General features: G+C 44.5%; 1 protein-coding gene across 5 annotated transcripts in view; it reads left to right on the plus strand.

Moving 5' to 3' along the window:
- The window catches only part of ptk2ab (protein tyrosine kinase 2ab), a 251570-nt gene that overhangs the window by 25735 nt on the left and 208824 nt on the right, over positions 1-17011 (plus strand). The window lies entirely within an intron of this gene.

Below are 17011 nucleotides of genomic sequence, written 5' to 3' on the forward strand. Positions count from 1 at the left end.
TCAGCAGTGCAAATCAACACTGAATGTTGAACTTGTTAGCAACATGTGGAGATAATCTAGCAATTAATAAGCTCGTTACTCAGCTAGTAATTTGCAGCTCTTGTGCTAGCAGTCTTTTCTTCTTCAGTAGGTTCAATGCTTCAGGAATTGGAGTGCACTATTTTTTGTTGGTCTGGTTGTGATTGAATTCTTCATGTTCACTCATCACAGTTTTCCTCCATTTAGGAGCTTCACGACTGACACTGACATGTTTTCTCTGCTCTCGTTGGTGGTTAACATGATACCAGGGCAGACTGGCACAGAGCTGGCTCTATAATCGTAAAGGTATAAATCCTGTAGTGCGACCGTAACATTAAGAGAATATGATATGATTTTGTGAACGTGCGAAAAAATCGTTGATGAATTCAACACAACATTAATATTCACATTAAACATGACGTGATTATGTGAGCATTCCACAAAAACAATCGTATGACAATTGACTTGACAAGTGATGATGAGCTGGTGCTTATTCTTTGACAAAAAAAGGGGAGGGGGGGATTTTGTGTACATCCGATCCTGAGAAGTAGGTGAGAACGTGAGGAGTTTCACTGCTTGGTTCAGGAGACACTGAGACTGATAGCAAGAATCACCACATCACAAAGTAGGCCACAGACCACAGACTGCACACCCGCTGCTTTCATTTCTGAGCTCCTCTTTTATTTTTTTCCAGACGTTGTCTTGAAAGTTGTTATCTTTATCTTTTTTTGTTGCCGTTGTCAAACAACACCGGGTTCTGAGACATAAACTAAATGAGAGACTGCAGCAGTGTGATGACGTGTCCACAGCCTGAGCCCTGATTGGTTGAACGCGTTCCTTTCCCAGATGAAATATTAGAAAAATCGAACTTGCTGTGAAAAAAAAAAGAGGAAATGTTGCTTTTTTGCACACGAACATTCACCTTTGATGTGAAATTGTTCGTTTATGGTATGGTCGTTTAAAAAATATTTAATTTCTGATGAAAAAAATCATAACAAGTTGCACTGTGCAGTGCCTTGGAAAAATATTCGTCCCCCTTGGTGTTTGTCCTGTTTTGTTGCATTACAAGCTGGAATTAAAATGGGTTTTTGGAGGGTTAGCACCGTTTGATTTACACAACATGCCGACCACTTTAAAAGTGAAAATTGTTTTATTGTGACACAAACAAAATTAAGATGAAAAAAAAAACAGAAATCTGGAGTGTGCATAGGTATTCACCCCCTTTCATATGAAACCCCTAAATAAGAGCTGCTCCAACCAATTCACTTCATAAGTCACATAATTAGTTGATTAAGATCCACCTGTGTGCAATCAAAGTGTCACATGATCTCTCACATGATGTCTGTATAAATCAACCTGTTCTGGAAGGACCCTGACTCTGCTACACTACTAAGCAAGCAACATGAAAACCAAGGAGCCTCCAAACAGGTCAGAGACAAAGTTGTGGAGAAGTATAGATCAGGGTTGGGTTATAAAAAACATCCCAAACTTTGAATATCCCAGGGAGCACCATTAAATCCATTATAGCAACATGGAAAGAATATGGCACCACTACAAACCTGACACGAGAAGGCTGCCCACCAAAACTCACAGACCGGGCAAGGAGGGCATTAATCAGAGATGCAACAAAGACACCAAAGAGAACACTGAAGGAGCTGCAAAGATCCACAGTGGAGATGGGAGCAGCGCTCGAAACTAACGGTGTCCCGACGTCCCGGGGACCATAAAAAATGTCATCGGGACACAAAATTATCATATCTGGGACAATCCCGGGACAATGGAAAAAAATAGATCTAGAAAAAAAGTTCTACATTAATATTATTTACAAAGCCGTAACACATACGTAGACGTTCACCTAATTTGTCAATTTTAATTTTAAAACGTTAACAGCGAAAAATACATAGTAGCTACACTTTCGATGCACCTGCATCCGTAGGCTACAGAGCAGCGCATTCTGTTCTAGAATCTTCGGCCGGAGTCCGCATTATATGGACTTGGAATGGAATTGCTACCGCACACGCTGCGCCGACTCTTGTCAGAACAAAAATGCTGAAGTGGTTGAAGCGGACCGACCGCGGGGAAGAAACTGAAAGCCCAGACATAACGTCTCCGGGACCTTCAGGATCCAAAGTGTCATCACCTGGTCTGCAGGCAACGCTAGCAACTGAATGAACTTAATGAACACTGTTAGACACGTTATAAAATACAACAGGAATGATGTGGATGATATTGACGGAAGATACCGTTCAACAGAATAAGTGAGTTTTCTTGGTGTCTTTCTAGTTCAGAAAGTTTAGTCAGTCAGCAGCACAACTAGGCTCGGACCTGGCACTATGTTGATGTTGCTAACATTTGCACCCACGTTTCGGCAGCGAAAGTTCATAAAATGGATAACGGAAAGTTAATAAAAATGGATAACGGTAATGGATAACGGAAAGTTCATAAAAATGGATAACGGTAATGGTGAAAATGATAAGTTGGCCTAATAAGTGCCAACAGATATTCAAGGTATAATATATACCTTATACGTAGCCCATGGCCAATCATGGCAGTTGTACCCAGTGACGTAGTTAAGGCCAATTTATGCTGACAACCCAGTCCTCGCAGACGGTGTCGCAGACAGTGTCTGCGTAGCCCCCCCACCTTCGCAGACGCTCTGCGCGCACCTCCCAAAAATTGTGACCACCGCAGAAGCCTCGCAGACAGCGCCGCAGACAAGAGGGCTCTGATTGGTCCACTCTACATCTGCTGTACACGCACTTCCGATTCTCTACTTTCCCGGTTTGGTTTGTTTTCACGACCGGCATTTTTAAAAACACGAGCGAAGATGGAGCAGCATGAAGAGCGGTTGATTGAGGAAGTGAGGAAGTACGTACATCTATACGACTCCAGTTCTAGTCATTATAAAAAAAAAAAGTTCTAGTCATTATAAGTAACCGGAGGATAAACACTCCACTAACCACACCCACCAACTACTCCTAGCGACTTGGCCCCCCCTTGCGTTGTGCCGGTGAATAACATCGCGCACGCCTATTCCCCCGCTCAACAATAAATTACAACTGTCTGCGAAAAGCTATCTGCGAAAGCCTTGTCGCAAGAGCATGCAGAGGCCTTTAGAGCGACGAAGAAGACGAAGAGGCAACTCTTGATAGCATTTTCCTGCTCTGGACCAAGCTGTGCCGCAGAAATCCCGAGATCGCCTGCCTCCTTTACCTGGTCTTCCACCAAGGCAGTCAGTGGCGAGACTACCGCAACGACCGGGGTTTGGCTAAACCCCATCTGCTGAGCCACTAAGGGGGCTAGTTGGTAAATGAGACTTTTATCAAACCCTGTCGGGAGCAAGGCAAAGGCATCTGTCTTCGTGTCAACGAAAGACTGTAACGCCAAACGCTGTTCTTTTTTTTAAAACAAACTTTCGCTCTAAACTATTCAGAACAGCGTCTAAAGCTTGATCGAAAGTTTGGTTCATATCGCTCGCCGCCATGTTAAATGTGATACGTAAACAGTCCCAAATAAACTACAAGCTTCCGTTTGTCGAGTAGTACGCGTCACCGTCTTTCCACCCCTCCCCACTCTCTGATTGGCTCCCTAACTCAGGCGAGCCTTTAGACCATAGTTTCCATGCTGTCTTTTCAGATCAGAACGATTGTGCAAAGCAGCATGGGATTTCCCAGGCTAGAGAAATTGTGTTCTGGCCTCGCATCGCACAAACAATACATTATTCACGTCTGGCTAGTACGTTTATTTTCTGTTGACATAATGAAAAATGAAGTAGCTGGGTATTGAAAATCACTTGATCTTGTTGTGTGTTCCGATCTGCTTTTCTGCTCACCATGGTTTGTACAGATTTGTTATTTCAGTTATTGTAGCCCTCCTGTGTAACCATTCTGTCTAAACCCTATCGATTGTTCCGCTTGAATATCCCAGGCAGGTTCTGAATTACTCACCCCAGATTTTCTGCCATGCTCCAAGTCTCTGAGCTCACATCCCCTGTTTCCCCCGTTCTGATGTTTGATGTGAACGTCGACTGAAGCTCTTGAAACACACCTGCATCATTTTATGCGTTGGACTGCTGCCACAGGATCGGATTTTACCTGCATAAAAGAGCAGGAGTCCATGTGTTCCTCAGTGGTCAGCGAGTGTAGATATATGTGTCAGCAGGGCTTCGTTTGTCACAATTAGAGCAAAGTTATCATGAATAAATATTGTTTTGTTATCAGCAGCGAATCCATGGTATTGAAAGTGGATACTCAGCCCTAGTCCTAGGCCAAACCTCAATGCCAGGCATTGCCCGAACACCCGATTTGCCCAACCAAGACGCTTGGGCAGAAATATTTTAGCGAGTTAGGCCCGTTTGGGCACACCTTTAAGCGATTTGGGCTTAATGACGGTTTTGGTTGGCTTCTTTAAGCACAAAAATGATTTGAGTGAGTACATTACAAAAAACAAGACATATTAACCAGCATCCTTGCCTCTCCTGTGATCGCTGTTTTGTTTTTTAATTCCTGATTCGTAACGGCGATTCTGACTGGCTTGCTTCAGGCGCACGTGCTTTTCATCACTACAAGTGGTCGCTGGTGCCCTCTACGTTTTCCCAGGTTGACTTCAGGACGTCCACATATCCATCCATCCATCCGTTATCTGTAGCCGCTTTATCCTGTTCTACAGGGTCGCAGGCAAGCTGGAGCCTATCCCAGCTGACTACGGGCGAAAGGTGGGGTACACCCTGGACAAGTTGCCAAGTCATCACAGGGCTGACACATACCCTTTTTCCACCAAATCAGTTCCAGGGCTGGTTCGGAGCCAGTGCTGGTTCACAACTCGTTCAACTTGCGAGCCAGCTGAGAACCAGTTTGCTTTTTCATAGCTCGCGGTGCTAAGGGAAGCCACATCATTACGTCGCTGTATACGTCAGTTACGTCGTTGTATACGTCATTACGTCGCTGTATACGTCAGTTACGTCGCTACGTTTGCATAAACCTTGGTGCGAATATCGAAGCAAAAACAACATGGAAGAAGCAGCAGCAGCAACAATAATAATAATAATAATAATAATGGCTGACTTCGCGTTTGTACAGCTGCTGCTTCTCGTCGCTTAAAAATGGCGATCTTTCGTGGTCTTGTTATTGTTGTTGGTCTTAACAACTCCGCCCCCCCCGCTGACGTAAGCGGTTCTTTCCTCTGGCCCAGCAGAGAGCTGGTGCTAGCCTGGAACCGTTTTTTCTGGCCCCAGAGCCAGTTCTTTGTCAGTGGAAACAGAAAACCCGGTTCCAAACTAAGCACTGGCCCCGAACCAGCCCTGGAACTGCTTTGGTGGAAAAGGGGCAACATAGACACAGACAACCATTCACACTCACACCTACGGTCAATTTAGAGTCACCAGTTAACCTAACCTGCATGTCTTTGGACTGTGGGGGAAACCGGAGCACCCGGAGGAAACCCACGCGGAGAACATGCAAACTCCACACAGAAAGGCTCTCACCAGCCACGGGGCTCGAACCCGGACCTTCTTGCTGTGAGGCAACAGCGCTAACCACTACACCATCGTGCCGCCCAGTAAAGCACACTCTCTACAGTAAATATATATCATTTACATAGTGAATTATCCCATCGATAAATATATCTTACCCCATTTATCATTTGACATTGGCCATCATGCATGTGAAGCAAAGATGATTGGGCGGGGGGAATGGACGGAGGGACGATGGAATGATGGAGGTATAATGTTTTTAGTTTTATAATTCACCTTTGCAATATTTCTAGTCATTGTTATAGTCAAAACAAAGTGTGTTTTGCGTCCTAAACTCTATGTAAGAAGACGTATTACGTACTAGTACCATATGTAAATCTTACATATATGATATTGAATTATGTTTCATGTTTTCAGGGCTTGTCTTATTCTTCTGTTGCAGAAATAAATGTTGTTTTTTTAAAAAACATGTCCTTTTGTTTAAATAACTCAATTAGAAACCCTAGAAAACATATTAGTGTTGCCTTGAACCGTGTACTTGAAAACTTGCTGAAATACCGCAAAATTTTAGGGCAAAAGGAAATTCAAGGGGGGCAAAAAAATTTTGAGGCCATTTGCCCTGCAGGCCAAAAGGTGTCAAAAGTTAACGTTGAGGTTTGTAGGCTACTGATTTGTTCACCCCTGTGTATTAAAGCTTTTTTATTTTTAGACAGAGCCTTAAAATGGCTGACATTTTAAGCTTTTTTTAAATTAATTTATGATAAACATAGGGGGTAACACAGTGCAAGGTTATAAGTACATAAGAGAAGGGGACAGATTAGTATTTGATTCGTATCTGTATCATACAGTTGGACAAAACAATGCGTCCAACAAGCCAGTTCAAAATAGCGGCGCTCCATACTTAAGAGAATATGGTAGCGCGTCGACCTGATTTGCGATGGCTTTGGCGACCGTACGACATCTGTGTGCCACCACAGAACCCGATCGTAAGTCCAAGGCAATGTATCTCATAAACACTGGACCACCAGACAACGATATTTATATCTTTGTTTACAGAAGATAGATGGGTTTTTATGCAGTGCCTATTTTAATTTACTTTCTAAAAAATAACGTGGGATTATTTACTAACACACTTTCCGGTGAATATTCACGACGTTTTTATATAAAACTAGTTAAAACAGTTTTATTAGTCCACTAGTGCCGCTTTTCCACTACAAACGCGGCTGAGCCGTGCCGTGCTGAGTTGGGCTGAGCCGTGCTGAGCGGGGCTGTTGGAGTTGCATTTCGACTACCACCGCGCTGAACCGTGCTGGCTGGAAGTGGGTGGACACATTGGGTGGAGTTAGCGAAAGTGGGTGGACGTCAGGTGATGTCGTTAAGCGGCGCAAACAGTGACATCAGTGACTTTTAAGCGGTAGTCTCACGACCCGGATAGTAAACAATAAACATGGAGGACATGGAGTCATTAGTGTTGCTGGTCTTGGTGCTGTGGCTTGTTGTCACCGACAACGCCAACAGATACTGGCAAGAGCGTATAGATGAGGCGAGGCGCATAAGGCTTCAGAAATTCTCGTAATTCGTAATTCTCCTTCTTCCGGGTTTACAGATCTCAGCGTGCTCGCGGGGCGTGTGAGGACACTCCTCCTCACCAATCAGTGCACAGGGGAGTGTCTGCTCACGCCCCCAGCCTCACTCAGCTCGGTTTGGCTCGCTTCAGCCCCACTCCAAAACCGTGCGAGTTTTGGGGGCTAAGCAGGGCTGAAGCGAGCTGAGTCGTGCTGTTTTGAGGTAGTCGAAACGCGAGCCGTGTCGGGCTGAAGCGAGCTGAAGCGAGCTGAAAAAGGGTAGTGGAAAAGGGCCATAGCTTGTTGGACAATTGCCGGTTGTAACCAGACAACTGTTTGAAACATCATGTTTGCAGCTCTGGCCATCGGAGCTCATACACTGCATTCGGTCGAGGAGGATGTTTTCCAGTAGGCTTTTATCCTACTGTTTTTTTCCTAGTAGGCAACGTACCTTTGTATTGTATGCTTTTATGTACCTGAACAATTTTTTACTCTGCACACTCGTGTAAACATCATGACTGTATAGTTCAATAGCAATTATGAGCATCCTGCTTTAGTTTTAGATCATTTAAAACTACCACGGATCGATATCGATTAGTTCTCACGTCCGATAATATTCAATCGTAACTACAGTGGGGCAAAAAAGTATTTAGTCAGTCACCAATTGTGCAAGTTCTCCCACTTAAAAAGATGAGAGAGGCCTGTAATTTATCATAGGTACACTTCAACTATGAGAGACAGAATGAGAAAAAAAATCCAGAAAATCACATTGTCTGATTTTTAAAGAATTTATTTGCAATTTATGGTGGAAAATAAGTATTTGGTCAATAACAAAAGTTCATCTCAATACTTTGTTATATACCCTTTGTTGGCAATGACAGAGGTCAAACGTTTTCTGTAAGTCTTCACAAGGTTTTCACACACTGTTGCTGGTATTTTGGCCCATTCCTCCATGCAGATCTCCTCTAGAGCAGTGATGTTTTGGGGCTGTCGCTGGGCAACACGGACTTTCAACTCCCTCCAAAGATTTTCTGTGGGGTTGAGATCTGGAGACTGGCTAGGCCACTCCAGGACCTTGAAATGCTTCTTATGAAGCCACTCCTTTGTTGCCCGGGCGGTATGTTTGGGATCATTGTCAGGCTGAAAGACCCAGCCACATTTCATCTTCAATGCCCTTGCTGATGGAAGGAGGTTTTCACTCAAAATCTCACGATACATGGCCCCATTCATTCTTTCCTTTACACGGATCAGTCGTCCTGGTCCCTTTGCAGAAAAACAGCCCCAAAGCATGATGTTTCCACCCCCATGCTTCACAGTAGGTATGGTGTTCTTTGGATGCAACTCGGCATTCTTTCTCCTCCAAACACGACAAGTTGAGTTTTTACCAAAAAGTTCTATTTTGGTTTCATCTGACCATATGACATTCTCCCAATCCTCTTCTGGATCATCCAAATGCTCTCTAGCAAACTTCAGACGGGCCTGGACATGTACTGGCTTAAGCAGGGGGACACGTCTGGCACTGCAGGATTTGAGTCCCTGGCGGCGTAGTGTGTTACTGATGGTAGCCTTTGTTACTTTGGTCCCAGCTCTCTGCAGGTCATTCACTAGGTCCCCCCGTGTGGTTCTGGGATTTTTGCGCACCGTTCTTGTGATCATTTTGACCCCACGGGGTGAGATCTTGCGTGGAGCCCCAGATCGAGGGAGATTATCAGTGGTCTTGTATGTCTTCCATTTTCTAATAATTGCTCCCACAGTTGATTTCTTCACACCAAGCTGCTTACCTATTGCAGATTCAGTCTTCCCAGCCTGGTGCAGGTCTACAATTTTGTTTCTGGTGTCCTTTGACAGCTCTTTGGTCTTGGCCATAGTGGAGTTTGGAGTGTGACTGTTTGAGGTTGTGGACAGGTGTCTTTTATACTGATAACGAGTTCAAACAGGTGCCATTAATACAGGTAACGAGTGGAGGACAGAGGAGCCTCTTAAAGAAGAAGTTACAGGTCTGTGAGAGCCAGAAATCTTGCTTGTTTGTAGGTGACCAAATACTTATTTTACCGAGGAATTTACCAATTAATTCATTAAAAATCCTACAGTGTGATTTCCTGGATTCTTTCCCCCCATTCTGTCTCTCATAGTTGAAGTGTACCTATGATGAAAATTACAGGCCTCTCTCATCTTTTTAAGTGGGAGAACTTGCACAATTGGTGGCTGACTAAATACTTTTTTGGCCCACTGTATGTAGTATTGATGTAAAGTGAAAGCCATAATAAATGTCATGGTGTTGTTTCTGGCGCACGGCACGTGGTGACAAAGAAAGGAATAAATATGTATCGTAACTGCAATGTGTATCCAGCGTTCAAGATAACATGTTTATTTTGTGTAGCAAAAAATGCTACACAACGGTAATTTTGTGTAGCAATTAATGCTAAACGATTTTGGAAAATAATCTAATTGCGATTTTTGTCCTATATACAGTATTGCGATTGCAATTTAATATGCGATTATTTTTTCAAGGTCCTCTTCTCATGTCTTTTTCAATGAACACAAGCAATAAATCAATCTGTTCCATCATAAACAATATCAGATTTATTTAAAGCGCAGATTACAACACTAAAACAAACCAATCTGTGGCTTTACATCTTTAACATGTCTAACTTTTCACGTTTCATGAAACATGATATGAAACACTTGGACTGCACTTCTTAAACACTGTCTGAAGTTAACAGGACAGTCTGTAAATAACATATACAGATTTTTTTAAAAAAGCTTACTGATCTCCAGTCAGTAACATCACACATACTAAAGTGCCGGAAAAGTAAGAAGAACAAATATCTGCTTTAACCAGTTGGACATTTTTTGAGGTAAATCAAACTTCCAATGAGGTGGCATGGTGGTGTAGTGGTTAGCGCTGTCGTCTCACAGCAAGAAGGTCCGGGTTCAAGCCCCGGGGCCGGCGAGGGCCTTTCTGTGTGGAGTTTGCATGTTCTCCCCGTGTCCGTGTGGGTTTCCTCCGGGTGCTCCGGTTTCCCCCACAGTCCAAAGACATGCAGGTTAGGTTAACTGGTGACTCTAAATTGACCGTAGGTGTGAATATGAATGGTTGTCTGTGTCTATGTGTCAGCCCTGTGATGACCTGGCGACTTGTCCAGGGTGTACCCCGCCTTTTGCCTGTAGTCAGCTGGGATAGGCTCCAGCTTGCCTGCGACCCTGTAGAACAGGATAAAGCGGCTAGAGATAATGAGATGAGATGAGAAACTTCCAGTGAACACAAAATAAACTAGTGTATGTTCTGTGTATTAAATCTTAATAAGGGGAAAAAACCTTTTTGAACACCAATGGAAATATTATATTCACTCAGTAACAGCAGCACACAACATACTAAAGTGCAAAATGAGTATGGCACGGTCAGCCAGAAAGATTCTTCTGTATAGTTCAGGAGCTCACGGATTTTTTGCAAGGAGAACCAGCATGTCAACTTTTGCTGGTTTTAAAGATGAGCGAGTGCAAGTCACTAAGGCCAAGTTTACATTAGACCGTATCTGTCTCGTTTTCTTCGCGGATGCACTGTCCGTTTACATTAAACCGCCTGGAAACGCGGGGAAACGGGAATCCGCCAGGGTCCACGTATTCAATCCAGATCGTGTCTGGTCCGGTGCTGTGTAAACATTGAGAATACGCGGATACGCTGTGCTGAGCTCTAGCTGGCGTCGTCATTGGACAACGTCACTGTGACATCCACCTTCCTGATTCGCTGGCGTTGGTCATGTGACGCGACTGCTGAAAAACGGCGCGGACTTCCGCCTTGTATCACCTTTCATTAAAGAGTATAAAAGTATGAAAATACTGCAAATACTGATGCAAATACTGCCCATTGTGTAGTTATGATTGTCTTTAGGCTTGCCATCCTTCCACTTGCAAGTGGTAAGTGATATGCACTGGGATCACACACACAGCGGCTCAGTCCCGAATCACAGCTTGTGCACTTCACTCGCGCGCTCTGTGAGCTGCGCGGGGCCGGAGTGCGCACCCTCCAGAGGGCACTCGCTGTTCAGGGCGGAGTGATTTGGAGCACAGGATGCCTGCGGAGCCGAGCGTATCCGTGTATTGGTGTTGCTGTGTGCACACTAATCGTTTTAAAAACGTTAATCTGACGATCCGCTGATACGGTCTAATGTAAACATGGGCTATATTCGCTCCTGCACTGAAAAGACACTCTGAAGGAGCACTTGTGGCAGGGACACAGAGATACTTGCGGGCCATATTGCACAGTCGTGGAAAGTTGATCTTGTGCACCTTCCACCAGGTCAAGGGGTCATCTTCTCCATCAATGGCAGGGGTCATGAGGTAACTGTTTAACTCTGCCTCAACAACATCTTCAAGTTGCATGGGAGAAGCAGAAGAGGCCACAGCAGTCTTGAAGAAGCTGCCAAGAGACTTCCTCACCTTTTCGCCAGAGGGCTGTGCACTTTTGCCCCTTTTCCACCAAAGCCGTTCCAGGGCTGGTTCGGGGCCAGTGCTTAGTTTGGAACCGGGTTTTCTGTTTCCACTGACAAAGAACTGGCTCTGGGGCCAGAAAAAACGGTTCCAGGCTAGCACCAACTCTCTGCTTGGCCAGAGGAAAGAACTGCTTACGTCAGCGGGGGGCGGAGTTGTTAAGACCAATAACAATAACAAGACCGCGAAAGATCGCCATTTTTAAGCGACAAGAAGCAGCAGCTGTACAAACGCAAAGTCATCCATTATTACTGTTGTTGCTGCTGCTGCTTCTTCCGTGTTGTTTTTGCTTCAATATTCGCACCAAGGTTTATGCAAACATAGCGATGTAACTGACGTATACAGCGACGTAATGATGTGGCTTCCCTTAGCACCGCGAGCTATGAAAAAGCAAACTGGTTCTCAGCTGGCTCGCAAGTTGAACGAGTTGTGAACCAGCACCAGCACTGGCCCCGAACCAGCCCTGGAACTGATTTGGTGGAAAAGGGGTATCTGAGGCCTCGGAGCGGTTTCAGTACGAGACCTCTTCTCCTACCAGATGAAACAAAACAGCAAATAGTACTGAAGTTAGATCACAAATAAATAAATAAAGTGTGTTTGTGATATCATACGGTAGATACATAATTATTACTAACCTGGTTATATGCACACCTTGCTGATTCTAGCATTTCAGTCTTGAGTCGGGTCTTAATGGTAGGAATTTTGTCTGCGGTGATGTACTGGGTTTTGAACCTGGGGTCCAGGAAGGATGCAACATCCAAAAGCTCCTAGACACTGGGGTCATTGTACTCATCATTGAGGTATGCCAAGACCTTGGTTTTGATTGACCTAGTCAGGTCAGTGTCCTCTTGGTCTTCAGCCAGGACTGATGTGGCCAGAAGGTGAAGAACTGGTTTGAGGTAGGAGATGCTCACATACTCCTCTCCAGAGAGAGCCTCTGTAAAGTCCAGGAGAGGATGCAGTGCCTTGTGAACAGACTCCAACACCTCAATATCCTGCCAGGCTGGGATGAGGGAGCGTGCATATCGGTCACCTGACAATACCTGGGAAATGGCTTTGAGCTGCTCTAGCACCCTGGCAATCATCATTTCTTTGGATCCCCATCTTGTTGGGCATTCAGTGATGAGGCTGTGCTCAGGACGTTTGAGCTCCCTCTGTGCTTCAGTCATCGCTGCCTTCTTCTTCCAACTGTGGGAGAAGTGCTCCACCACCTTCTTGCACAGCCCTGTTGCTCTTGACACTCTGTCATCTTTGAGTGCATGTCCTGTAATACAAAATAATAAAGAACAGTGTAATTTATACAATTTGAAGTGTGATACAAGGTTATCAACTTTGGAATAAATACACACATTCACATTCTGTCCCTCCATCTCTTGCATTCTTTCTGTCTCTCTCTCTATTTCACTCACACACAAACTCACACATACACAGTCTCTCTCTGCTCACACACACATGCCAACGTATACGTCATGATAGTAATTTACGTACCGATGGCAAGATGTAATCGGTGCCCAAAACACTGCAGTCTGGTCCATTCATTTAGCCGTGCGGCCATCACCATATTCGATGTGTTGTCCGTCATTATGCAGATGTGGTTTTCTTCCTGTAGATCCCAGCTGGCAAGCCCCTCTCTTAGGCCGGCTGCAGTGTTTTCCCCTGTGTGATCGTCCGGGAAGTAGGATGCTTGAAGGCAGCGAGCTTTGAGATTTAAAGGAACAGTCCACCGTACTTCCATAATGAAATATGCTCTTATCTGAATTGAGACGAGCTGCTCCGTACCTCTCCGAGCTTTGCGCGACCTCCCAGTCAGTCAGACGCGCTGTCACTCCTGTTAGCAATGTAGCTAGGCTCAGCATGGCCAATGGTATTTTTTGGGGCTGTAGTTAGATGCGACCAAACTCTTCCGCGTTTTTCCTGTTTGCGTAGGTTTATATGACCAGTGACATGAAACAAGTTCAGTTACACAAATTGAAACGTAGCGATTTTCTATGCTATGGAAAGTGCGCACTATAATGACAGGCGTACTAACACCTTCTGTGCGCTTCGGCAGCGCATTGATATCTGAGCTCCGTATCAATGCGCTGCCAAAGCGCGCAGAAGGTGTTAGTACGCCTGTCATTATAGTGCGGACTTTCCATAGCATAGAAAATCGCTACGTTTCAATTTGTGTAACTGAACTTGTTTCATGTCACTGGTCATATAAACCTACGCAAACAGGAAAAACGCGGAAGAGTTTGGTCGCATCTAACTACAGCCCCAAAAAATACCATTGGCCATGCTGAGCCTAGCTACATTGCTAACAGGAGTGACAGCGCGTCTGACTGCGTCTGACTGACTGGGAGGTCGCGCAAAGCTCGGAGAGGTACGGAGCAGCTCGTCTCAATTCAGATCAGAGCATATTTCATTATGGAAGTACGGTGGACTGTTCCTTTAAGTCTTCGTCAATGTAATGCACCGGTAGACTCTGGTATGGCTCCGTTGTACGCCTTGACCACAGATCAGTTGCTGTTGCAAAAAAACTCCACCGTTTTCAGCTCCGCTGCAACTCTCTGTCTGCATTTTTTGTCTAGCTCAGGTATGGCAACCTGGCTAAAATGTGCGCGTGAGGGCATTCCGTACCGCTTATCCATTGTGCTTACCAAAGCCGTAAACCCAGCCTTGGTCACTATATTAATTGGCATCATGTCTTTCGCTATGAACTCAGTAATTGCCTGAGTTATTTCCGCGTGCCTTTTCGAATTATGTTTGTAAGGAGTAATACTTTCAAAAAGTTCGTTCAGTGATCCCTGTCGGCTGGTACTTTGCTTACTTGAAGTTGAAGCACTGGTCGTTGGCATTCCAGCCATGCAATGCCTGGAATGCCAACGTGGCTTTGTGGTGTTTTTTTAAGTGTTGAAAAAGGTTCGTTGTGTTACCTCGTGTGGTAGCAACAGTAGCAAGACAGGTTCTGCACAAAACCTGACATTGCGCAGCATCTTCTTTTTTATAGCCAAAATATTTCCACACAACTGACGTGCTGCCCCTCTTTGGTACCAAACTTTCAGCTGTGTCAGCTTCTGTCGAGCCTGAGGCCATAGTGCAACAGGTTAGGGCGCAGCGTTGACTTCTCTCTCTGCCTGCTCTGCTTTGCTCTGTTCGGCTCACTCGCAAGTCACGGGACCAGTCAAATCGCAGCCTTTGCGGTTAGAAAATAGAGTTTTATCATATCGCGATATTATCGCAAATAAAATTAATCGTTCAGCTCTAGTAGCAATTCCAAAATTTTGTGTCAATATATGTCAATTTTGTTTCAATATATATTAAGTAATAAATGTGCAAGTGACAGAAAATAAAGACACGAGTCTTATGACAAGTTTACAAGAATGATTTATTGCAGCGAGCCTTTATATCATTGTGCTAATATGCAAATTTAATGGTACAACTACTGCAGCAAGCATTAAGACCAGGGCTTTGAACCAGAATTTTTTTCCTATTGGTTCGTTCCGAACAGAAACGGAATTTTAACGTTTCTGGTTTTGGGTTCCACCATTAAATAGACGTTCCCGAACCGGTTAGAACAAAAAAATTTCGTTCCCGGAACGGTTAATTACGTTCCCTGTCAGCTGTTTAACAAATGGCTATAAAATTATGTCTCTGTCTCATCCAGCTTAAGCCAAATGTAGGCTAATTCTATTACAGCCTTCATTAAATAAGACAAGAAATAATTCAAAACAATTATTATTTCAAATGTTGGCGATTTGGATTCTCAGTATGTCTTCCCATCTACACAAACAGAAAAAGTGCCAAAAATGAAAGATAATTCGTTTAGTGTGTTACCAAAGGCTAGTCAGGCCCTATAGAGGGCTACCGCATGACGTCACCGCGCCGCGAGATTTTGTTAGGCGCCATATTGGAAGACCAAGTACACATCTATGCAAGTACATACATACATAAAACAAACTACACCTGAAATGTAGCCAGGGCCGGTTCTGCCCTAATCTGGACCCGGGTGCAACATCGCGCAACACTTTAAGTCTCGCACAAGTCTCGTGAAGATCACGCGGATAAGCGACGCCTGCCGTGGACCAAACGAACTAAATTCAACATGGCGAAAAACCAAATAGGCCGATAAGTATAATATTTAATTGCAATTAGTTGCCAATACAAGTCACAATATAAGGTTACTAAAATTGAAAACGTGATTGAATAACACGCTAATTAAGAAATAAAGCAAGTTTAAAAATGACTTCAGTTCCCCTTTAAGTTTCCATATGATTCACTGATCCAGCCGGTCTTTAAAAATTCATAACGTGGCCACCGGAAGTCCCAGCAATGGCAAATTTTGCGAGCACCTCCCTCTACACGATTCCCTACGAACCAGCACGGGCACGGCCTGCTAGGACCGCGCCTCGGGACGTTATTCGCCACCGCACAAGCTCCGCTCCTCGCCGTGCGCTTTAATGCGAGCCACGGCTCCAGGTGGACTTTAAAAATTCATAACTCGCCCAGGGAAGCTCACAGTTGGCCAGCTTTTTGCATCGCATTTCTGTGCGATACGCTGGGGAAATTGATTAGCAGTTCTTCAAAGTTGGGTTGCGTTTTGCGATACGATACCGGTTCTTTTGAATGCTGTGTGTGTATCTCATTATTGGTCTCACTGTCACAAGACAGTGCAGCAATTTATTGACGTGAAATACACTATACTACACAACTCAATGGTTCATATGCTATATTATTATTATTATTATTATTATTATTTTCAGGTTGATTTTGTGCCCTTGCAAATATTTTGCTCATACACTCATTAGGAGCGCCGCTTTTAGGCAGTATTATGACGGACGGCTGTATACTAATATCTTGTGTATATTAGAGACTATTTTGTCCTGGTTATACATTGTTTTGGTGTAAGTGAAGTGAGCTGCTCAGTATGTCAGGAACGGGTTTAGACGTCTCCGTAGGATTTGTTCTTGTTTTAGAAGCTGCTGTGGGTTCTTCTAATACTGAATATTCTTGAACGGAGAATATTTGTATTATCATCTGTTTGCCTTTTGCTTTGTCGAGGGCTCATTGATTCGCACGGGGCACGAAGGCTAACCCATATGGTCCAATCCCACAGAAGCGCTACCTTAGCACAAACTGCTGAAAAAAGTTAATGCTGACACCTTTCTGTTTTAGCCAGCATTAACTTTTTTCAGCAGTTTGTGCTACAGTAGCTCGTCTGTGGGATTGGCCCACATGGGCTAGCCTTCATGCCCCATGCGAATCAGTGAGCCCTCGACACCCATGACCCTGTCGCAGGTTCACCTGTTGTCCTTCCTTGGACCACTTTTGGTAAGTACTAGCCACTGCGTACTGGGAACACCACACAAGATGTGCCATTTTGGAGATGCTCAGACCCAGTCATCTAGCCATCACAATTTGGCCCTTGTCAAAGTCGCTTAGATCCGTACACTTGACCATTTTTCCTGCTTCCAACACATCAACAGGC

The sequence above is a fragment of the Neoarius graeffei genome, chromosome 5, assembly GCF_027579695.1.
Source record: "Neoarius graeffei isolate fNeoGra1 chromosome 5, fNeoGra1.pri, whole genome shotgun sequence".
NCBI lineage: Eukaryota > Metazoa > Chordata > Actinopteri > Siluriformes > Ariidae > Neoarius > Neoarius graeffei.